Source organism: Lutra lutra, chromosome 4, assembly GCF_902655055.1.
Source record: "Lutra lutra chromosome 4, mLutLut1.2, whole genome shotgun sequence".
Lineage (NCBI taxonomy): Eukaryota > Metazoa > Chordata > Mammalia > Carnivora > Mustelidae > Lutra > Lutra lutra.
The window spans coordinates 128,773,300-128,799,111 of NC_062281.1; the positions used below are offsets into that span (position 1 = coordinate 128,773,300).

Sequence of the window (25,812 nt, forward strand, 5' to 3'; positions counted from 1 at the left end):
GCAGTTTTCAGTGCACAGGTCTTGCACATATTTTGTTAAATTGATCCCATAGTATTTCATATCTTTTAATGCTCCTATAAGTACTTTTTTACATTTTCAATTTCAATCACTTTTTGCTGGCTAACACAAGTAAAATTAATGCTTTTATTGAGATATAATCCACATAGAATAAAATTCACCCTTTTAAAGAATATAGTTTAGTGGTTTTAGTATGTTGAGAAGCCTGTGCAATCACCACCACAATCTAATTTTATAACATCTTCAGCACCCCAAAAAGAAGTCCCATACCCATTAGCAGTCACTCTGCATATCCCGTCCTACAGCCCCTGGCAACCACTAATCTATTTCTATCTCTGTGGATTTACCTATAGAATTAATTTATATGTATTGACCTTATATCATGAGACCTTGCTATACTCATTATTTCTAGAGCTTTTTAATAGATTCCTCCCAATTTTCTACATGTATGTTCATGTTGTCTGAGAAACTCAATATACAAATAAGCAATAGACAGACCAAACATGACAGTAGAACTCTGACCCACAACCTCTATAGCAATTAACCCAAAATGATCAAACTATATCAGCTACTGCCAGCCCTGCTGTTTTTTGATCCTGCTTCTAACTCAAGACAACCAGAAAAAGACAAATGTATTTCCCAAACCATCACAGGAGATTCTCACTTCAAGTTAACCCACCTCTATCTTCCCCATGCCAACAGCCTCCAATCAGTGCTTACTTGAAGTCTTCCCCTTTTTTCATCATAAAGCATCCCCACTCCCCAGCCTGACCTCCAGTGTGCCAAATGCAAGTCTTAGTGACTATCTGCTATAGCAAACTCTGAATAAATAGTCATTCTGGAAGATTCATAATAGAAAGGAAGGCATCAAAATCTCTGGAAGGACTTTGGGGAGGTGGTTTTGGTGGAGCGTTCCCCATTTCCACTGCCAACCCCTGGGAAACATTGCCTTGAAGAACTATAGAATCTAAGTAAATTTAAGGAATTAACCCTTCCTAGTAGGGAAATTATAAACTCTGAGGAGAGAGACAATGGTCCCACTGGGTATAACTAAGATATAGTAATAGTTAACAGCTGGGTTCTAACTGAGGGAATAGTTTACAATTAATATTTTTTAAAGTGCATCCATTTTACTGTAGAGCACAGAGTGAATTTGGTATTATTGGTGTGAAGAGAAATGATCTCCATTAATATCCCATATTCATAAAATAATAAACTTGACTTGTCTGGTTATCTGAGGCTATGTCTTCTTGGAGTTGCTTTTTTGCTTTCACTGGAGTTTGTTCAAAAGGAAGTTGTGAAGCAGGGTAGGAGATTAACATTAATCAAACACCATCTCTATGTGTCAGATAGCATGAGGACATTTTAATGTTATTTTGTTTTAAGGCTGGCATTCATCTGGCAAGTACAAGCAAGGCTTGCTGGTAGTTTATGACCAGCATCTGTTCAGATCTATTAGTGCCCAGGCTCAACCATTTACACATTGCTAAATATCTTAGTGTTACCCTTACTTTATTTAATCTTCAAGATAAACCTCCAGGGAGACAGGAACACAGGAAGCTCCAGGCAGAGATACTTTTCAGGAGCCCCTGACCCTGGCTTGACCTGCTCCTCCCCATCCTGCCCAGGGGAGGTTATTTCCCTTGTGCTGGTTTGGCTCTAGAACTGGGAGAACATGTATCAGTAAGCATTTTCTTACATGGAAGTGCCTAGGGTATAAACCCTTCTAGAATAGAAAGTTTGAGTTTAAAAAACTGTGTTTTTCAACCCTGGCAGTAGTGTCTCTGGCAGCTGTGTGGCCCATAGGGAACCAGAGGAAGAGAAAAGCAAAGCCAAGGTATACTGTGTCGGCATCCACCTGCTTCGATACAGCCGGCCACCTGCATCCAAGCGGAATCTACTTTGGTATTCTTGGCTAAATATTGGGAAATGGCAGGTGTGTATGTGATATCTTCTGGTCCATCTATAACCAACCTGAAGTGCTGTAAATTCTATGGTAAGTGAGGAAATTGTGACAAATGAAGGTTACTTTGTCTGAGGTGCTAACAGTAAAATAAGTATTAGAGGTGTCTCTGAGACTTTAAAGCACACACATCTTGTTTCAGCTTCTCTTAGCTGAAAAACATTTTTCTCTAAAAACAATCTTACATAGCAACCAATCTGTAAATAATTAATGTATGCTCTGATTAAAGCAAGATGAAGCCCAAGAGTTCACACTCAGCTACACCTTCTCTACTTTGAGCAGTGCCTAAAGTACCTCCGTGAAACTTAATATAGTGCTCTTAAGAGTCAAGTTGGAAAAACAATGACTTCCAAAATACCACTGCCCTCAGACCCACTCTTGTTCACCTTGGTAAATAATTTACTCAACAAACATACTGCGTAGCTATTGAGTGCCAGACTCTTGGAATATGAAGATAAATAAATACTGTCTGCCATCAAGAAGCTCATAATCTGAGGGAAGAGAAATATACAGGAAAAATCAATTAACAAACAAACAAATAAAAACAACCACCAATACTGAGACTTTCAATATCAGTTCTCACAACTTCAAGAGATAGGAATGTTTAGCTCTTTAACAAATGAGAAAACTAAAATCAGAGAAGTTAAGAGGATGTTGTATTGTCATGCATCCCCTGAGTGACAGAATAAGGATTATCATCCTGGTCCCAGGGGTGCCAAAACCCAGATTCTCTTCTGTAGGATGCAGCCCGCAATTTGTTGTAAATCTTTAACAAAGTAAGCACATTTTCACTACAGATTTAAATTTAAAATGCAAATCTCAAACAAGAAGAGGGGAAAAACCCACAGAAACCAACAGATTAAATCATTATCATAATAATACCACTTTACACTGCTATAATACCACTTTACACTGCTACTGTCATTACACACCTATTAGCTCCTTCCCTTTCAACAACAACTCTCTCTGTGAGGTAGGAACAGGCAGGCAGTATTTGGCTTTTACTGAGGGGAAGTAAGTCTCTGGGCCATTCATGGAAAGCAACCTGGTGGGGGGAAATTTACTGGCCTAAGGGAAGAACACCTTATCTTGCAACCACTCTCTCTAACTAGTTGTGAGACTGTGGACAAGCCAACTAACCATGTTAGGTGACTGTTTGTGCCTCAGTAAAAGCAGAGTCCAGATCTTTCATCCTTCAGTTAAGGGACTTTCAGTTCTGACATCGGCAAGATACTATATGGCTTGGTCAAGAATAGAATCTACCTTCTATTCCAAAGCCTTCTACGATTTCGTGCTGCTTGTTAATATTAAGCTGTAGGGAAACTTCCTGGTTTCCTAGGCATACAATTTGGTCATGTTCAATTTAATTTCTAATCTATTTTTAATTATAATTAGACCAAACTAATTGAAAAAATAGGTGAATGGTCCTGACTGGTTAGAAGTTGTGAATGCACGTGAAAAGTCAAGAACCTGTTGGTGGGGGAACACTGGAGAAAAATCTAGATGAATATAAATACGACACAAAGAAGTGATAGCATTATATGACTGCACCACAGACTTCCTGTAGAGAAGGATGTTTTTCTAGTGCTGACCACAAAATTATCAGGGCAGCAAGATATCTTAGCGTTAGGGATTTCTATCTCAAAGTATCTGCAGAAACTTTCATTCCTCAGAAAACAAAACACTGACAATTTCTTAACTGACCTTGCTGATAATTTCATTTCCCAGACGGCAAAGTAAGCAGTAAGGGGAACTCCTACTCTAAACCCAATTCTGACAGAAACCAGTAGGTAAGACGGAAATGATGGGAACCTTGGGGAAAAGCAACCATGCACTCTCAAGAGTTTGATTTAAGCAGTGTTCTGCCTATGCAAACACAAATGATTCTAATGAGCAAGAAAATGGGGAGGAAACGAAAGAAACCGGTGTGCAGGACAGGCACCAACTGACAGGCTCTGAATTTAAAACAGCATGTGCAAAAGATGGTAAAAAGGGGCACAGAATCAAGCACAAATATGGGAAGGTAGCACATAGACCTATAAAAATAACATCAACAACGCTGCACAAAAAGAGCTGGGGCTTGTGAAAGATGCCAAGGAGAACAAAAATTATTTCCTTAGCACGAAATGAAGAAGAAGAGCAATACAGGAATAAGCTCCCCCTCCTTTTTTTTTTTTTTTTTACATTGAAGACATAACATTTATTCATGAAAAAGAAAGGAAAGCATCTTTACTCCTCTATGTTTCTTCCCTGTAAGTTCATTCGTATCTCTGCTCACATGCCATCTCTTCAGAGCAGACCCTGACCACCCTTTATAAAATAATTCTGACATCTTCTGATTCTTATACTTTTCATTCTTCCAATCACTGACGGCCATTATTTCAAATACTTTGGTGTTTTTCTTCTCCTGTACTAGAATGTAAGCTCTCTGAGTGCAAGAAGTTTGGATTTGTTCAGTACAGTATCTTGAGCACCTTTTATGTACCCAGTACAACTCGATAAATACTTGTTTAATGAATAAAGTCAAGGCCATTGGCCATTGGCCAAAAATTGAAAGACAAAACAGCTAAAGTGATTCTAATGTAAATAAAATTTATTGAGGACCCAGTAGGTGTCATACACTATGTATTGATTTGCATTTTTTCTTTTTTTTTTTAATATTTATTTATTTATTTGACAGAGATCACAAGTAGGCAGAGAGGCAGGCAGAGAGAGAGAGAGGAGGAGGAAACAGGCTTCCTGTGGTGCAGAGAGCCTGATGTGGGGCTCAATCCCAGGACCCTGGGATCACGACCTGAGCCGAAGGCAGAGGCTTTAACCCACTGAGCCAACCAGGAGCCCCGATTTGCATTTTTTCATTTAATCATCCTAGCTATAAAGCATGCGTCATTATCAGATTGAATAATTTGTCCCAAATGATACAACTAGAGAGATGTAGAGCTAGGATTTGAGCCAAGAGTTAAGTCCATTGTTTGAGCCCTTCACCTATGTGCTATACTAGAAGAACCTGAATGGTCTAGGTGCCAATATGTTTCTGGACCCCTCTGAATTATTACCGGAGACCTGGTTACCTTTGAGAAACAGAATGAAGAGAAAAAGAAAAGAATACTTTATGTTAAAAAAAAAAAATGGCAACATCTGGAAACTTCAAATCCATGAAACTAATGTTCCTTGGAAGAGAATAGCCTGTGTTATATTTATGAAAGACAATTACAAATCACAATCACAAATGACAATTTTGTGAGCATTTTTTAAGTGGCTATTAGGAGAAAGTATAAATTCAACAAGAATAAGCAATTCAGCTCAATCTTACATATTCTTTTCTATAAAATTTATAAACCAGTATATTAGGGCAATAGAAATAGACATCTGGATTCTAGCAAGTCATTTAATAAAGTTTTCTTTATATCCTTGTGGACCAGATAGAGAAATATAGGTTTAGGAATAGTACTATTATGTGTTTTCATAACTGGCTGAATGATTGCACCCAATGGTAATTTTAAGGAATCTGTGTCAGCCTGGAGGAAGGTTTTTCAAGTGGTATACCACAAGTCTTGGCCTTGGCTTTGTTTGATGTAAACATATTTATCAATGACTGAGATAAAGATGTAAGAAGGCATACTTGTCAAAAATTGGTTACATGAGATAGGAAGAGTGAGCAGTATATACATTAGATTAAAAGATCAAGCTCTAAAAGTTCTTAACAACTAAAAAATCAGCAAAATCTAACAATATATAACTTGGTTGGAATAATTGTGACGTCCTGCCTTGGGACAAAACACCAACTGCCTAAATTCAATTTGAAGGATATGAAATTTACTAACAGTATTAAGAGGGAAAAAAAGAAGAGCTTTACTTGGCAGTGAATCAATGGTATAATATGGTTACAGAAGAAGTACAAGGAAGAAGGTGGAGGAAGAGAAGGAGGAGAGAAAGAAAAAGATGAAAAAGAAATAATTTCAGCTGCATTAATAAATTTAGGAGTGCACAGAATAATGGAGGACATAATCTGATTATATTTCAAGCTCTTCAGATTACCAAAATCAGATCTCAGAGCAACATTTTAAGGAAGATACGAAAGGAAAAGTTACAAAACTTCTGGTATTTAGCAGCCTCCATGGTTAAGGGGACTGAAAACTATCTCACATGAGAAAAGCTTAAAAGAATCGAGGAACTTTTAGTCTGAAAGTTATTAAATTTGATGGCTTTATTAGTATAAATATAAACATAATAATTCTAATCATTATTCAGCATTTACTATTTGCTAGATACTGTGTTAAAATACTGTGTTAATTAATGCTGGTCACAACCTCAAGAAGTAGGTTCTAGTTATAGCTTAGAAAATTGAGATTGAGAGAGATTAAGTAACAGGTCTGAGGTTATAAAAGCTAGCAAGATAGAGCTTGAATCTAGGTCTTTCTCCAGTGCCTGTCCATTTATCTTCTATGGTAGATTTCTTCCACTAGATGGAAACTCAATTACGTATTGTATGTGTGTGTTTAATGTGGTGATAAAATTATGTTAAATGAGAGAGAATCCAAACTATTTACAGTAAAAAGCCTGGAAATGAGACACCGATATTTTAAATGTGGGTGTCTTGGGTAATGGGAATATGGCTAGTTCCTTCTTTTATCCACTTCTTTTAATTTCCAAATTTTCATGATTAAGCCTATCCTAATTTCATGAAAGTCTCACCAATATATTTTGAATTAAAGGCATTATTATGTGAAAGTGAGATTAGCTTAATTCTGAATGTCCCAAGATGCTGAATTAAGATACTGCAAGGTATAATGAGGCATGATTCAGTTTAAAAACAGAACCACTTACAGTCAGACTTTTTCAGAGATGCAGTATCTTGATTGTGGAAATAGTGATCTTTCTGTTTCTGGAGATGCTAACCCAAGTCTAGAAACAGTACAGTTTTATTGTTCTATGTGGTTAAGATTATAATTTGAAGGATCAACCATGTTAGATATATGAACCAGGAAAAAGTAAGCCAAGGACTAGGTAGTTGTTAATATGTCACTTCATACTGAGGCCTTTCAGTCTGCTTAAGAAGCCTTATTTTTATAGGTACTCGTAATAAAATATTTGTATAATGAATACATGAATGTATACATTTAGAACAGGAAAAGTAGACCATGGATAATATTTAGTTTTTGTACCAGACTTTTTAAAAAGTGTGCACAGATAGAAAAGACTGTACTGAAAGAGGGCATGCTCATTTGTTTATTCAAGTTCTAAAGTACTCCTGGCTGTTGACATCTGAGTACAGAATAAGTGGTCCCTCCAGGAAGTGTCATTTGGGCATGACCTCTACTCATACACACTCTCCTTCCCTGCCTCTGTTCCAGGCTCCTGTAAGCATACTATTTTTTTTTTTTTTTCAAACCAGGACTTCCATTAACTAAACTGAAAGTTCCACAAAATCAAGAATCAATAGCTATTCTGATATTTCTATATTATATAATGCTTGATATCATAGACACAAAACACATAAATTAATGGCTTGGCAGATATATTCAGCAAGTGTTTCTTTTGTTATCTGATTATAGTGGAGAAAAAGTGCTTTTGATTTCAAGTGTAGGTAATGTAATTTCCTTTTAAGTATTGCCATTATTTGTTATCTTTCTTTTTAAGAGTCATGTTTCCTATCTATGGGTAGATACAAAGACCCACTGCTTCAGCCTTGAAACTTTTTTTTTAACCAATTTTATTTAAGACTTTATTTATTTATCTGACAGAGAGGTAGAGAGAGAACACAAGTAGGCAGAGCAAGAGGCAGAGAGAGAGGGAGAAGCAGGCTGTCTGCTGAGCAGGGAGCCCAATGTGGGATCATGACCTGAGCCGAAGGCAGCTGCCCAACTTACTGAGCCACCCAGACACCCCGAAAGTATTTTTTTTAAGGTAAGAAGAGTAATATGATTTTTCTTCTCAGAGCATAAAGCTGTCAATTTTTGCTAAATGATAAGTACATAAATCGAGTTTATAATACAGAAGACAACATTAGAGTTTGAGATCTTACTTCCTTTTCAAAGGTGAACTCTAAACCTGCATTCACGTGTGGTCCCACCACACAATTTGTGTCACTATGAATAGGGCCAGGCCACAGAATAACTAACTGCAAGAGAAGTAATTGTTTCTGCCAGTCCTTTTACATAGTTGGAGGCAGTGGTGAAGGGTTTTACAGTGAACAAACTAGATAGGCTTCATATATTTTTACTATTCTACATATTAAAGTATCTTTATGACTTTTTTTGTAGCTTCTCAGGAGACAGAATATTGTAACCTACAATAGGTATAGACCTTTAACAAGAAAATCTCTGAAATTGCATTGTTAATGTAAAAGAATCACCAGTTTATTTCAAAAAGGTGTAATTAGATTTATTATTCAAGAAACACTGTGATCATGGAAGGCATAGTAAGAAATATATTTTCAAAAGGCTAAGGTCAGAAGTTTGGAGGAAGCTGTCATATGATCATTAATAAAAAGATGGGCAAATAAATTTAATAGATTCTGTTATTCATAAGATCAACTTAGGAAAATGTTAAAAATACCATTTTCTAGACCACATACCCATAGATTTTGAATCAGTAGGAATTGTCTGGGGCCTGAAAATCTATAATTAAAAGAATGCCACCCAAAATTCTGATGCACAGCCAGGTTCAGGAACCATGGGCTTTACCCTAGGGATAAGAAAAGACCGCAGAGCAGAACTTGTTCTCACTAAGTGGGTTTGCCAGCATGACTATGAATGTTTAAATTAGAGTGATGAGAAGCTGGTGGCTGCTGGAATATTTCAAGTAAGAAAAACAAAGCCTAAGCTAAGGCAATAACTGTGGGAACAGAGAGTAGAGCAGACATTTTTGCAACACATTTTATGAGTAGATTTGACAGACAAGGTTATTTCTTCTGAGAACTCTCCCTGGGTCTTCACATGGTCTTCCTCTGTGTGTGTCTGTGTCTTAATCTTTTCTTATAGGGACACCATCATATTGGATTAGGGCTCATCCATATGACCTAATTTAATCTTAATAACCTCTTCAAAGAGTGTCTCTGCAAATACAGCCATATTCTGAGGTACTGGAATTTTTGGATTTTTTTTTAAGTAATCACTATTCCCAACATGGGGCTTGAACTCATGACCACAAGATCAAGAGTCACATGCTCCACTGACAGAGTCAGCCAGACATCTCTGGAGTCTTGGATTTTAACACATGAATGGGGGGGGGCACAATTCAGCTCATAATACTCAACAAGGAAAGGAATTACAATGGACCAACCAAGTATTTAATATAGTGTCATATGCTCAATAAATATTACATTCTTCCTTAAATTTCAGCCCTTCCTCTTCAGGCCATGTAAAAATCTCTAATTGTCAAAATAATAGGGATCCTAAACCTTATTATAAAGAATAATCTTAGGTGATCCTTTTAACTTTGAGCTGACTCAAGAATAAATCAGAGGGAAGAAGTACATTCTGGTCAGGGCAGGGCTTCAAAAGAACTTACCCAGCACTCTTTTCCAAGTTCCTTCCCTTGTGGTGGAAAAGGTATTAAAAGTATTATTCATCCATTGCCTTCTATGACTATCAGCATGCAGTGAAACCATCTCAGAATTTAATTTTCTTTATATAAGTGTAGTTATCAGGACCATTTTCATTGCAAGTTATAGAAATAGCTCAAACAAGCTTCAGCAAAGCAATTTACTGGTTCATGGATCCCTAGAAAGTTTAATAACTGGAATTAAGTCTCAAAATCAGCCTTCCTTGGGATCCATAAACCAATGTATTCTCCCTTTGCCTACAAATCGGCTGCATGATTCCAGTTTAAAAAATTACAAAGACAGATCATGATTGGCTCAGCTTTGGCCAGTGGGCACCATAAGACCAATCAGAAGTTCAAGGTCAAGTGAGAATACAATTCCTTTCTAGAAAATTTCAAAACACAAATGTAAAAACATTTGAAAATCCTTGAGATTTTAGGTGAAAATAACATGCTACACAAATAAAGGATATTCTAAGAATTTAGAATATCCCTATTTTAAGTATTTAACTAAATGGAATCTGTCTACAAAAAAAAAAAAAAAAAAAGCTTGAAAAGTAGATTTTTTCCAATAGCCACCAGTATATGTTTTGGTATTTTTATCCTAATAAAGTATTTACCATCTTACTGGTTTGTTTAAGCTGAACAGAAAAGTACCTATTCTTAGTTCTACTCCTTTTTTGTTTTCCAGAATTCTTATAGCTTGGTAAATAAATTTGATCAAATTCCATCTCAGTATAACCAGGCTTAGCTCACAAGTTAAACTTGACTATATTACTAATTTATAACATTATAGAAAGGAAAGTTTATGTGTTATTCATGAGGAAATTAAATGCTAGAAAAATATTTTTGAATTTAGTTTTATGTGCAACAATGAATGAGAATAAAAAAGAAAAGAATGAAAATGGTAATTCCAATATTTGAAGTCTTTGTGGGTCTGACTCTGCTTTTTATCTTTTTTCACCTGATTCTTGATCATTTGTTCCCCACCTCGACCTCCTTTTTTTAAAATAGTGTGTTTGTGATTTCTGTCTGTGGGCTTATACTAATGGAATTTTATCTGTTAAAATTCTTGGAGTAATGGCATAAAGATGGGCTCTCTAGAGTGGATTTTCTTTTGATTTTATCAAGCGCAAAAGGCACAAGTAGGGACCAGCTTAAATTCTTGAGTATTTAGACCACTGAGATTATGTGAATTTTTGCTAGAAACAAAGTAAGGCTGGTTTATGATTATGAATTTTCAGAGGAGAATTTTTTTCTCTTTAGTTATACATTTAAGACTTACAGTTTTTCTTGCAGTCCTCTATGGGATGGATTTATTTGTAGACCAGGTTAATGATGAGGATATATCCATTTTGGATCCTAGCACTAAGCCTTGGGCTTTGTCACTTTTTCTAGTACCAGCAAGAACATGAAAAGTAAAATTCTTGCTCACCTCATTCAGTAAATGTCCTTAAGGTAAGAAGTACTTCAGTGTTAAACAATCATTTGTGAGAAAAATTGTGTTGTCCTCTAAATTACTGTAGAAAAACATGATAAATTTCATACCCATCAAAGATTAAAAAGGAAAATTTCTTAACTTGATAGAAGATATCTGCAAAACCCATACAATTTAATGGTGAAATTTTCATAAAATTTTCTTTTAAAATTCAGGAAAAAACAAAGTTCCAAACTATCACTATTGCTGTGTAATACTGGGCTAGAAGTTGACTTGGTGGAATACACAAAAACAAAATGTTATAAGAACTAGACGAAATAAATCTGAAATTACTCACAGAAGAAATCATTGTTTTCATGGGAAATATAAGAGAAAATACAGATAAATTATGAGAATTAATAAGAAAGTTAAGATATTTGATTTGCTGGATAAAATAAAAATGCGAAAAATTGTGTTTCCATATATCAGAAGCAAACATTAGAAACTATCACTTTAAAAAAGAAATCACTGGGGCACCTGGATGGCTCAGTCAGTTAAGCGTTTGCTTTTGGCTCAAGTCATGATCCGGGGGTCCTAGGGTCCTGGGCTCCTGGGATTGACCCCCCACTTTGGGCTCCCTGCTCAGTGGGGAGTCTGCTTCTCCTTCTGCCTCTCCCCACCACTCCTGCTCTCTCACTCAAAATAAATAAAATCTTTTAAAAAATCATTAAAATAAATTATAAAATAACATTTAGAGATATATCTAACAAACTTATGGTAAAAATAAAACCTTTTTGAAACATTATATTATATATATTATATAAATATAATATATGTATAATCTAAGAGTTGCACAGAAAAGAAAAGGGACTTAGGAGCCAAGATACTCTTGAGGAAGAACAAAGAGAGGAACTTACCAGATTTTTAAGTTAGCAGTATAATATTGGTGAAGAGATAGTCAAATGAATAAAACAGAAAGCTAAAAACTAGATCATAAAATATAAGAAAAAGCTGGCTTTGAAGATCATTAGGGAAAATATAAACTCTCCAGTACATGGTGTAAAGACTATAATTTCTATTTAAAAAAAAATATTTCTACTTCATACTATACACAAAAGTTTCAGAAGGATGAAAGGCTTAAATATAAAAAGTAAATGTTAAAATACTTAAACGATCAAGGGAAAAATTTCTTATGTAGGAAATGTAAGATACAAGCAAAAAAGAAAATTTTGTTAAATTTAACTGCTTTAAGATTCAGAGTTCTGTTTATAAAAGGGGAACTTAATAAAGTGAAAAGATGGGGATCACCCAACCACTTCTGGTTTGTTGCTGCTCTTTTTGAATCAATATTTGGTGAAATATACTTTTTTTTTTTTCAAATATGCTCTTAAAAAAAAGGGAGGGGGAAGGCAATCCACAACTAGAAAAAGATATTTATTACACAAATAAAGAACAATGAATTAGTAAAGATATTGCCAACAATTCAATTTTTTAAAAAATATTTTATTTATTTATTTGACAAAGAGAGACACAGCAAGAGAGAGAACACAAGCAGCGGCAGAAGGAGAGGGAGATGCAGGCTTCCCGCTGAGCAGGGAACCTGATGCAAGTCTTGATCCCAGGACCCTGGGGTCATGACCTGAGCCGAAGGCAGACACCTAACAGCTGAGCCACCCAGGTGCCCCTACAATTAATTTTTTTAAAAAAATTTTAAAAGATTTTATTTTTAGTGTAATCTCTACCCAAGCTGGGGCTTGAACTTACAACCCCAAAATCAAGAGTCACATGTGCCACTGACTGAGCCAGCCAGGTGCCCCTACAATTCTATTATTAAAAATTGGTTGAAACTACTGGGACATTTATCTTTACACTATTGGCAGGAATGTAAAATTGATACATTGAGCAAGTTAGGAATTCTCTAATAAATTTGAAATCTTCATACTCAGTGGCTCAGCAATTTCTTTTTCAAGTGTATATTCTAGAGCAGAGTTTCACAACTTCACACTATTGGCATTTTAGTCCAGAAAATTCTTTGTGTGGGACTATCTTGTGTCTTACAGGGTGTTTAAAGCATCCCTGGCCTTTATCTACAGGAAACCAGTAGAATCCTGATTGTCAAGTTATGACAACCAAAAATTTCCACATAGTGCCAGATACTGTGTGAGGGCAAAATCACTCCAGGTTAAGAACAGCTTACCCTACAGAAATCTTTGTACATATCCCTTTATACGTGTTCAAAAATGTTCATAGCAGCACTATGTAAAGAGTAAAAAACAAAACCAAAAAACCGGAAGCAACCCAAATATCTATCAGTGTTAAAGCCAAATAAATTATGTCGCACAAGGGAATACTATACAACAGTGTGAACTAATGAACTACAGTTATGTGCTGCAAATGTTTGAAACTGGAGAACTTAATGTTGAATGGAAAAGTCACAGACAGATACATATATTTTCACTTACATATCATTGTAAATATATCAACCAAACAATAATATGTTTAAGGGTGCAAACACATGAAATAAAATTACAAGAAAAATAAGGGATACAGAAAATTTAGGATAACTTTTAGTTCTAATTGAAGAAGAAAGTTAAGGAATTGCAGAAAGGCACAAAGAGAGCTTGAAAGGTCACAGGGGACACAGGTATTCATTATATATTTCTTATATATGTATTGGAAAAAATTTTTTGGGCTACTAAATATTTAAAATTTTTTAAAAGGAAGCGAGTATTTTCATCTTATAAATTTTGAAAAGTAATGCAATAACACACGAGAAACGTCTCTTTATTTAATAATTTTTATTTGTATATTTAAACTGATACGGTAATAAATCATTCTTAAGCCAATTTAGGATATTGCTTAGGAATGTTCTGAGGTTAAAACAAAATGGATTAATCACCTATCAGAAAAGACATCCTGTCTTCAAAGAAAATGGCTATTAACAGATAACATATTTAACTGCTCTAAAAGCAGAGATTTATTATTATTATTATTATTATTAAACAGAATAATCTAGTGGCAGTAGTCAGTGCATGGAGTGAACTCCCTCTTATAAAAACTCATCAACTGTTTTTTGCTAATTAAGATGAATATTATTCCTGTGAAATGAACCAAAAAGTTATATGAAACCAGAAATCCCAAAAGAGATCTATAATCTACAAGAATAATTGCATGCAATTTTAATTGAAGGAAAAGGAGAGAACTGTTTTTAATCTTTGCTTTTTTCAATATCTTAAAACTAATCAACCTGTTGGCCAATTAACAATTCTTTACTATTGCTACATCTGACCTAAAAATTGACATTTGATGTATCAGAAACTGTTGTGGAATTTTGAAAGATAAATGGCAAAATGACTATTGGCTATAGTTAACTCCAATATGAAATTTTTGTCATTAATGAAATAAGTAACAAATTTTTATTAATGTTCTCAGAAATAAAATATATTTTATTATTCATTGAAGACTAGATGCTGTGACTATTCACAGAAATATGCATTCAATCTTTGTTCATTAAGTCAGAATTGGGAATGAGAGGAAAGATCTATTTTGTTGAAGTGCAGATTAATTACACTGAGAAATTTGCTTTATTTAAATAGTTGGCATTTATCTCTAATCTACTAGAAAAACTTGTTAATGTTGAAGATTTATTTTATTTTAAAGTTAGTTTGAATAGATACATGTCAAACAAAATATATATTTACATTTCAATTCAGTTTGTGTAATAATTCAAAAAATGAGTGGCTTGCTTAAATTTGCATAGTTACAAATCAGAAAGAAATAATTGGAATGAGGAGCTGTTTTAGTTATCCAATAATTTTTTTTAGAGATTTTATTTATTTATTTGACAGAGATCACAAGTAGCAGAGAGGCAGGCAGAGAGAGAGGGGGAAGCAGGCTCCCCACTGAGCAGAGAGCCCAATGTGGGGCTCGATCCCAGGACCCTGAGATCATGAACGGAGCCGAAAGCAGAGGCTTTAACCCACTGAGCCACCCAGGCGCCCTAGTTATCCAATAATTTGCTACGTTGAACCAACAGATCTAGGTTATGGAGGAAAGTTTATTTTTTTTTTTCCTAAAATGTCATGATATGTCAGTTGTACTAAAGATAGAGTAGATGCAAAAAGAGAATTATGAATTAAAATTTTGATTGCCCAATACATCAAATTAGCATCTTGGCAGAATAAACCTATTCAAAATATACATTTCCAGGGGCGCCTGGGAGGCTCAGTCATTAAGCGTCTGCCTTTGGCTCAGGTCATGATTCCAGGGTCCTGGGATCATGCCCCCCATCAGGCTCCCTGCTGGGTGGGAAGACTGCTTCTCCCTCTCCCAGTCCCCCCTGCTTGTGTTCCCTCTCTCACTGTCTTTCTCTCTCTGTCAAATAAAAAAATAGAATCTTTAAAAAAAGAGAAATATATATTTCCATATACAGATAGGTATGAATTTGGTTTCCCATTCTTTAGAAAAGACTGATGCTAGATTTTTCCTTCACATTATTTACAGTGTTATTTAAAGCACAGTGAGAAATTTCAGGTTAAATTTTTAGGCACTTTTTTTTTTAAGATTTTATTTATTTGATAGAGATCACAAATAGACAGAGGCAGGCAGAGAGAAAGGGGAAAGCAGGCTCCCCACCGAGCAGAGAGCCCGATGTGGGGCTCGATCCCAGGACCCTGAGATCATGACCTGAGCTGAAGGCAGAGGCCTCAACCCACTGAGCCACCCAGGTGCCCCTTTCAGGCACATTTAAAAAGTAGTTCTATGAGAAGAATATTATCAAAATGCACAATATATAATCTCTCATTTACACAATATAATTTGTGTTTTTGGAGGGTTTGATTTTGTTTTTAAGATTTTATTTATCTATTTATTCGATAGAGAGTGAGCACAAACAGACGGAGCATTAGGCAGAGGAAGAGGGAGAAGCAGGCTTCCTGCCCTAGCAAGGAGCCTGATGCGGGGCTTGATCCCAGGATTCTGGAATCATGACCTGAGCCTAAGGCAGATGCTTAACAAATTTGGATAAAAGGGGCACCTGCTTCTCTGACTACTTGTGATCTCTCTCTCTGTCAAATAAATAAAATTTTTAAAAAATTTGGATAAGACTTTAAATATAAGTGAATTTCACAAACAAATGAAAATAACCCTTTTAATCATTAAAACCTTTTCATTCTAATGACTCCAAATATCACAATATTATCTTATGCTCTGTATAGTAAGTTTAAAGATACATTATTGTATTGTAAAATTCTAGAGCTAGAAAGGAATTCAGATTTCATAAAAAAATCTTTCAGTATAACTTTCTGATTGAAGACATCAGGAATTTTAAACCCAAAGTATAGGATATATCTTCTCAAAATCATACAGCTAGTCTTTGGTCTCTCAATTCTTAAAGCTGATGAATAGTTATGAAGGGACTCTAACTTTTCCGTTCATTTCTCTTGCCCCTCATGGCTTTTATAGTATCCTTTCTCGTTTGTGAGCTAGACAATCAGAGAACAAATTCTGTTTTAATTTTATGTAAACTGAGAGCAAGTGGGATGAAGTGAGAATTCGGGAAGCATTAAAGTGAACAGGATTAAGATACCTGCTAGAGCACTCTTTTTTTTCTTCCCTAAATTTCTTCTAAAATTATTGGCTTATGTCCAGACAAAGTCGCTGGATATTTGAGATACAACAGCAATTTATACTTATATGCTAAGTTTTCACCCTATAATAAATCACTCTTGAGAAGAAATTTTTAATCTCAGAAATATTCTATTCTACTATTGTGTTTATGATTAAGAAATTATTTGTTAACATTATTTAGGTTAAAAAAAAACTCTGCTAAAAGTTCCTTATAATTGCCTAGTTGTCTATTATACTTTCTTTTAATCTTGGACCTTAATATAATTTTGCACATTAAACTTGCAAAGATGACTATTGGTTGTAGATGAGTAAATTACACAGATTTTAGATCAGTTTTTTATTATTATTGAGTAGTTTGATTTACTGACTTAAAATTTGAGTTATTTTAAAAGTTTCACCTTCATGTTTTAGCGTTTATGTAGCTAGACCTTTTCTCCTTTTTTAAAAAAAATTTCTTTTTATTTATCTGTAAAAGATTTTATTTTCAAGTAATCTCTATACCCAACATGGGGCTCACATTTACAACAGTGAGATCCAGAATCAGATGCTCTACTGACTGACTCGGCCAGGTGCCCTTAGACCTTTTCTTCTGAAAAAGTTCATAAAATATCACATTCTTTTATACTAAACACCAATGTGAATCTGAAGATTTTTTAAATTTCAGTTTTAAAATGTTTATTTTTTCACATGCATTTCCTGAAATCTAGGAGTACTTTTGTATTGTAGTAAAATTAATAAAATTGATAGCTTTAACCTCATTTAAAATACTTCATTGTCTTTTTTTTTAAAGATTTTATTTATTTATTTGACAGAGAGAGATCACAAGTAGGCAGAGAGGCAAGCAGAGAGAGAGAGAGGAGGAAGCAGGCTCCCTGCAGAGCAGAGAGCCCGATGTGGAACTCGATCCCAGGACCTGAGATCATGACCTGAGCTGAAGGCAGAGGCTTAACCCACTGAGCCACCCAGGTGCCCCAAGATTTTATTTATTTATTTGATAGACAGAGATCACAAGTAGCAGAGAGGCAGGCAGAGAGATTGGAGAAAGCAGGTTCCCTGCTGAGCAAAGAGCGATGCAGGTCTCAATCCCAGGACCTGAGCTGAAGGCAGAGGCTTTAACCCACTCAGCCACCCAGACACCTTTTTGTTTTTTTTTAATCCAAGTAATCTTCAATTTCTATTTTGTTTCCTTCTGTGACTAGGTGAAAGGGTCTTTTTGTTTTTGTTTTTTGCTTTTTTAAAATTATATAAGATCATTTTGATTATGCAATTGGCACAAGTGGTATTTCCTCTATTATATATATCCACATTTCATTAATAATAAATATACTATTTTAAGTTAACTATTGAAATAATACTTTCATTCTGATTACAAAAATAATACATATATTTTTAAAAGATTTTATTTATTTATTTGAGATAGAGTGAGGGTGAATGAGAGAGCAAGAGCACAAGTAGCGGGTGTGGATGGGGGGCAGAGAAAGAGGGAGAAACAGGTTCTCCACTGTGCTAGGAGCCTAACACAGGGCTTGATCCCAGGACCCTGAGATCATGACCTGAGCCGAAAGCAGATGCTTAACCAACTGAGCCACCCAGGCACCCATAATACATATTTATTATACGGAATGAAGATGGAGTGAAGACTATTAAACTACCCATATTCCCACTGTTTTGTGCACCTTTTGTGAAACTTTTCTAAGCTTACCACCAGTATGCTCTCAATTCTCTCTCCATTGGATACACATGCACACGTGTACACAACATATAATATATGTATTCTGTGCCTTGCTTTTTCCCTTAATAGCACTTTTGATGATTGGTTTATTTCAAAGAGATTTTTTTCTACTGTGGGAAATTCCTGCTTTTTATAGGGACTATCCAAGACCACTGGGGGGAAAAAAAACTTCATAGGAGACAGTAATAACTTCCTGAGAAATGTCACTTTACATTGACCTTTCCCACTCAATAAAATTAATTTTTATTGTTATTTGAATTGTAAAGAGGTTATGATTAAGACTAAAACTAAATATTACCTTTTTGCATCATAAAAATGTAAAGGCAAGAAAACTATGTGTTTAAACAAAATCATACAGTAGCTAGCTTGCCTAGGAGAAGTTATGATATATATTCTTAAAAAACAAACACTTTTAAATTCACAGATGCTGCAAAGCCCTGGTCAAACATAAATTACAATCAGTTTTTATGTAACAGTAAAAATTCCAAAGGACTCTTACTCACCCACTCTCAATATGTATCACAGATACACTTTTTCTTTATGTTCATAGAATATAAACCACATTTATTTCTGTAACTGTGTATATTTTAAAATAAATTACCCCCAGAAAACAAAATGTTGACTCCACTGTGTTCACATTCCATACAACAAAGAAAACAGAAACTTTATATTCCCTTCAAAGAGCCTGTAACATATATGGTGAGAATTTTGGAATGCTTATAGAATTTGAATGTAGCATCCATTTATTTCAAGAGTATAAGCTATCTTATAATTATCAGATCATTCAATATATTTAGCAAATGCCACTCCACTTTTATTATAACAATTCACTTTTTCTTGTTTGTGTTGAGTACTATCATATATAGAAAGAGTTCTTTACTTACCATTCTGGGAAAGATGAAATTTATCATTATGCCATAAATACCCTGGAAAGCAAAGAAAATATTGTTATTTATTATACCTCCATCCACAGGGGTTCTAACCACCAAATATAATGCATCAGGAGCAAAACAAAAATGAAGTAGATCTATTGCAGAAAGCATGAATCAGTGTTCTAAGAATTATTGAACAAGTATTGCATGCCTTTGGACAGAGCTACTTTAAGACTAAGCAGTTGTTGTGATAAGTAATTTTAAGGTCAGAAGTAAAACATTTTATTTTCCCCCCAAACAAATATTATAGCATTAAGAAAATATTGCCAATTAACTGTTTATTCTTCTCCCCTTTCGCTCAGTTGAATCTTTCAATGATACAGATGGGACAGCTATGCCTAAAACTCTTTAAGGGAAAACTGAGGGTCATTCTACTTTCTTGAAATCAACATTAATGACTATTTATAAAAAAAAATGTAAATTAGTTTCCTGTTTGGAATCTTGAACTGGAAATCTGATGTAGGAACTGAGAAACAAAATTAGGAGTCCAAACTTCTACTTTTTCATACTAAATAAATGATAATAAAGCATCATTTATATATTTATATTGTTTTCTGTTGATTAAAAATAAGGTTTTAAATTGCATCACATAAAAATTAGAGCAAAATAATATTTTAAAAAGCTATTTACTCAAATTTATTGTGTTCTTTAAAGATTTTTAATCAACACTTTCACATTTAATAATTAGTAAAAAAACAAACAAAACCTTTCTTAATGTCAGTAGTTCTAATATAAAGAAACATGTCCTGATGTGAGAAAAAATGCTTTTCTCATATCCTGATAATGTTATTACATATTGGTCATTTTCCATTCCTTTACTTAATTATTTTTTAAATATCATAAACTTAACTTAGAGAAAAACACAATGAGTTCATCTCCCTTAACCTCTCTATCAAAACTAGATGATGGCTAAGGACATTTTAATAGATAACATACTCAGAAAAGGGTTTTTACTTGAATTTTTGAATAATGATATTTCAGACCCTTCAGGATTATTTTTGAATGAAGTAAATTTGAATAAAAATTTATCATGTGTTAATGTATCTGAATCATTATTTCCAAAAAAGATAATGTTTCTACAAATGAAAACTAGGTAAAATTTCAAATGGCAAATACATATTTTTAAGTAAGCTCTATGCCTAACGTAGGGCTTGAACTTATGACTCTTAGATCAGGAGTTGCATGTTCTAATGACTGAGCCAGCCAGGTGCCCTTAAATGACAAATTTTGGTGTTCACAAAATTTGCTTTTTCCTAGAGAATAAAATTAAGATTTGAAGTGTGTCCTACCTAGATTTTGACATCAAAGATATCTTTTTTAGACATTTGTATTCTTAAAGAAATATTTGGGTAGAAAATATGGAACTCTGAAATTCTGTAGTGATTCAGGAATTCTGCCAATGAGTGTAGTTTCCGTTAAGAAAACTATCTTTGTATTTAATTGTAAATATTAATAATTTATTTCAAAATTTGTATTTATTGATCTTTCTTGAAATATTTTAATGGAAAAAATTCTTTAACTTAGAAATATTTTACTGATGTCGTGCTTATTCCCATATAATTATCAATACAATATTTGATATTATAATTCATATTTATAATTTCTAAACTGCTAAAAAAAAAAAGTAAAGTATTTTTAAGCACCAGCTCCTGAAGAGGGCAGCACGTTCTAGATATTATTGAATTCTAAGCTCAAATATGACAGCTTTGGCTTTAGTATACTTTTTTAAAGAACTTGAGGGGAAAAAAAATTGGATATTTTTTATAGATGTCTGCTCCCATGATACAATAAGCTAGCAGAAATTCTAGGCAGCTGTAGACCAAGGTCAAAACTGTATTTGATTATTAAAAGAGAACATTCAAATTAGACACCTAAAGCAATGTATTTAGAAAGGGAACAACAAAATACTAGTAAGGAGACTTTCCATGAGGATGTGTTTTATCTTAATACTGTAGATAACTTTTCCTATTGGCAGTGCATTGACTGTCAAAACTACTAAAGGGGTTAGATTTAATTATCTCACTCTTGCACATTTCATCTCAATTGCTATGGCAACATTCAGTTGCCTCAGCAGCAATGCACACTTTAATCAGATATTTCCTCCTTATTTCTCTATGAGCCAAAACTGTGTAGTCAAATTTACAACCAAGTCCTGATGAATCTGATAACACTTCCTACAATTTAATGGGCAACTTGCCCCCACCCACACATATAAATATTTTCAGAGAGGCTTGTAACTGTTGGACAAGTATAAAACTTGATAAGAATATACATTTGGACTTTCCTATTTCATTGATTATTTTTTCTCTCTTTCTGCCACCATTCCTTTATTAGGAGTTTTTTACCAATTTGAAACTCACTCCAGCAAGATGCTACAATGGGTCATCTAACCTCAGTGGGAGAGCCAATGAGTAAGGGAAACAGCCTCTCACATTCAAATGTAAACTTTCCTGAAGAAGCCTATTGATTTATTTGCATTTTATCTGAATATACTTGGAATTGGCACATTAAAGAGCCTCGTTCTATTTCTTGAAAGCAGGTAAGAGAAGGAAGAAAAATAACTGAAGACAAAGCAAAACCTGATGGTATAGGAGGAAAACTGTAGGGTATCAGACTTATACAGAGGGCCAAGCATGAAGAAAATTTAGTCGAGCTTCAGTAATAGCAATTTTAATGAGAAGAAAAAGCATGATGCATTAAATTGTTGATGTCACTTGGGTGAATATTAACCATCTACATTGTTGGACAAATATAATCATGTTAGCATTTTGCAAAAGACTAAAGAAACTTTTGTGGGCATATAAGGAATATTCAAACTGTCTTCAAGTCTGATTTAAAGGGTTAGCTCATTATATTTTCATAAATGCTTGAAATTTCTCAAATAGTAACTATATTTTAATTTGATACTGTATAATAAATTTTGGGGGAAACTGTAATTAAGAAGCAAAGTATTCTAAGGTGTTCCTAACAATTTTAGGGGCTGCTAAAATTTGTATTTAGATAGCAAACATTTAATCCCAAAGTTCTCATAGTTCTCTGGTGAGAAATTGTACACCAGTAGATAACAGTAATATTTCAGCATGATTTTTCAATCACCTCTTAGTAGTGTCTAGTAAAATTTTCATTAACAGAAGCAACCAAAAAGATGCTTTCTGTAGCTGGGTCTACTAGTCTGACATTTTAATAGCAATTTCTAGATTGTATCTTAGGTATTATAGACCATTAAATACAGTATTCAATCAAAACTTAACCAAACATAAAAAAGATTATTTAAGGTACCAGTTGTACATATTTTTAATTTTAATTGAGCTGATTATTAACAGACTATGTTCAAAATCTGCTCATTAATGATGAAGTTTGGATGCCATATAACCTTAGGAGTAGCCGAAGGAAGAGTAATTTAATTAAAGAGAAACCTGCAGAGGAAGAGAAGCATGGAAACTATCTTTAAATATTAAAAGGGCTTTTCATATAAAGGAGATAGTGAGTATCTAAGAAAACCAAGAGAAATGGCAGAAGTTTCAGAGAAGTGGATTCCAGCTCTATATAAAGAAAATTTTAGGGGCGCCTGGGTAGCTCAGTGGGTTAAAGCCTCTGTCTTCAGCTCAGGTCATGATCTCAGGGTCCTGGGATGGAGCCCTGCATTGGGCTCTCTGCTCAGCAGGGAGCCTACTTCCTCCTCTCTCTGCCTGCCTCTCTGCCTCCTTATGATCTCTCTCTGTGTCAAATAAGTAAATAAAATCTTAAAAAAAAAAAAATTTTAAAATAATTAGAATAGCTCAAACAATGGCTCAAGCTATGAAGCAGTTAAGTTCCTCATCTAGGCATATTTTATAAACTGTTTGCATACGGACTCGTTATTTTCTGCTGTTTGGATTCTGGAACAACACTGTAGAAAACATGGTAAAATCACTCCACAGATTGAGATCTGGGAGTTCAGATGAGTCACTTCTTAATGAATTTTTCAAGTACCAGTGCTTTATGTCAGTATGGAAACCAAGCAATGATCTGCAAACAGCATATTCAGCAGCAAGTTTGCAAATCCTACTCTGGAGAAATGGTCTAAATGAGAAAAACAAACAGTTCTTAGTGAAGAGTTATCTAAAACCTCCAAGGAGACGTGTAAATCGGTCCTAATTGGCATTCTTTCAAGAACCTCAGTAGATGCCAGGGAGTGACTAGGGGTGAAGAATGAGTTTCCCTTTCAGTCTTCGCTTGGCTCTTCTACCTAAAGCTGGGGTGTTGCCAGACAACGTATGCCGCTGACTGTGTCAGACTTGTTCTCTGGATAAAAGGGAGATGTTGGCACTATCCTCAAACTCTATATTCACTTAAGAAATAATAATTGCTCAATTAAGGGTCCAGAGCTTTTTTTTTTTTTTCTGCACCCAGAGAAATTAAAAGTTGAAGAGAAAATTGCACAGGATGTGGGAATACTCACCTTCCCCAAGATTGCTGAAGAAGATAAGGGAAGGTTGTAACTAATTTGAAGATGATAAATAAAAGGAAATTGCTGGTTCTTTAACCAAAGCGATGGGCACTTTTTGTTTAATACCAGATCCTATAACGTTCTAGTTTATGTTATTTATAGTCTTTTTACTCAGTTTGGTTTTGAAATTTCCTTGTGTTATCCTGCTCTCGAATCACACTGAAGAAAACAAGAGGCTCACAAAAGGTCTTGCATAATATCTAACCTTAACGTACTTTAGTGCTGTTGTTTGGAGCATGCAACCTTTTGAAGGGTGACTGTCTTCCAGAAACATCCGTTTCTATCCAAAGAGACAATGGATAGTTTTGCTATATAAGAAAAGCTAACTTTGATTTTTACCCTCAAAGAATATGGGATGTTACCTACTTCATTTTCTCTCTCGTTGCTTCTCCAGGCTTTTACAGTTGAAGCCTTTATATTAACTTAGGTTGTTTAAAATTCTACCTGCTGAGGTTTAGCTGGCAAATGGTCTTGAAACTTGTTTCCAAACTGCTCACCCACAAAAGCTTTTACTAGCCTGTTCCATTTGGTTGGCTATACTCCAAAACAGTCTCTGGTGAACAAAAACATTAGCTACAGAGAAACAGAAACTTCCATGGCACCCTGGAGGAACTTTTTGATCCAAAAGACACTACTAGTAAACCAAAATGTCATTGCAAATTCATGAACATTTCCTTATGTCATGAAAAGCGGTAGGAGGAAAGGGCTGCATTTGTGCAATTGTTGTTCCATGTGTGTAAACCTAGTCCCTGACTCGAGATCAAAGACTGTCTTCCATCAACAAGTATTTATTTAGTTCATACCATGTCTGAAGCCTAAAGAGTCAGAAAAGGACAAATAAGAGCTATTTTAAAATTCTGCTATTTGTTGAATGAACGAAGAAAGGCATATTGCCATCCTATTAAAAAAACCTTAATCATCTGTAAGATCATAAAATTAACATGAAACCAAGCACAGTATCTCTGTCTTGTCTCTATCAGTTAAAATGTTTAATCTATCTTATGCCATAGAAAGTTTTAATATATTTCAACAGCACTACTCCCTTCATTTAGGTAGTTTTTACAACAAAAAAGCACAAATCATGTTGTTTTACCCCGTATGGCCCTGCACCTCCACATCTACCCATTTGCCCTATATGTCTGTGGAGCATAAGGCATCTCTACTGAACTGTTTCTTCTCCATTTGTGAGCTTAAGGAAAGCAGGGAAAGTCTGTGTTTTTGTTTGCATTCTGACCAATGCAACAGTGCCCAGTAAATAATACTAAACATTTAGAAAATGATTATTCAATGAATAATGAATGATAATAAATAAGAGGAATGAAATGGTACTGACCTAAATGCAGGAATGTTCAGCAAGGTTAGTGTGGCTTGAAATGGTGTTGGTTTCATGGAAGGTATAGGGTTTTTTTCCATGGGGCCTTCAGAAACAGATAGGATTTGGATAAAGGGGGAAAGGAAATAAAGCATTTCTAGTGGTGTTAAGATTATGAGCAAAGGGATTGTTTGGATGCAGAGATATTAATGAAAGGACTTCATTCTTTTTGATGGGACCATGGGTTGTGTAATGGGATAGTGATTTTGTTTGGTTAAGATTAATGGATGTTGTGTAGTAGTGTTTCTCAACCTTTAGTTTGCATTCGTGGGGATTTTGTTAAACTGCAGACTCTAATTTAGTAGGTCTGGATTGAATATGAGATTATCTATTTCTAACAAGTTCCCACATGATGTTGGTGCTGGTGCTGTATTCTGAATTGCAAGACTATGGATGATTCTTGAGGCTAGACACAGTCATATGGGCTTGATACAGCAGTTATTTGAAAATTACTCCATGTTCTCCAGCAGTTTTGGCATGATGAAAACTGCATTTAAGAAGATTAGCGTGTCAACCTTATGAATATAAGGTTCCTTATGCTAAGGAAGAAAGAATGTGGATATAGGAAAACCAGCTGGGAGGCTGTCTTACACTTTATCTGCATATTTCACAGATTTGGTTTTCAATTACTTGTTGATTGATTAGTTTGTGTGGACATGGTCAATTCAAAAGTACTTTCTCAGTGGAATAACTGTGGGCCCACTGACTTTTTGAAA

The 25,812-nt window shown here is 34.6% G+C and overlaps 2 protein-coding genes across 3 annotated transcripts in view; one reads left to right on the forward strand and one right to left on the reverse strand.

The window, feature by feature from the left end:
- The window catches only part of ADGRL2 (adhesion G protein-coupled receptor L2), a 388,797-nt gene that overhangs the window by 209,426 nt on the left and 153,559 nt on the right, over positions 1 to 25,812 (reverse strand). For both annotated transcript variants that reach the window (XM_047725544.1, XM_047725542.1), the window contains exon 2: positions 19,188 to 19,229. The gene's annotated coding sequence lies outside the window, so the exon portion shown is untranslated. The remainder of the gene's footprint in view (positions 1 to 19,187; positions 19,230 to 25,812) is intronic.
- The window catches only part of LOC125097376 (translation initiation factor IF-2-like), a 69,702-nt gene that overhangs the window by 19,321 nt on the left and 24,569 nt on the right, over positions 1 to 25,812 (forward strand). The window lies entirely within an intron of this gene.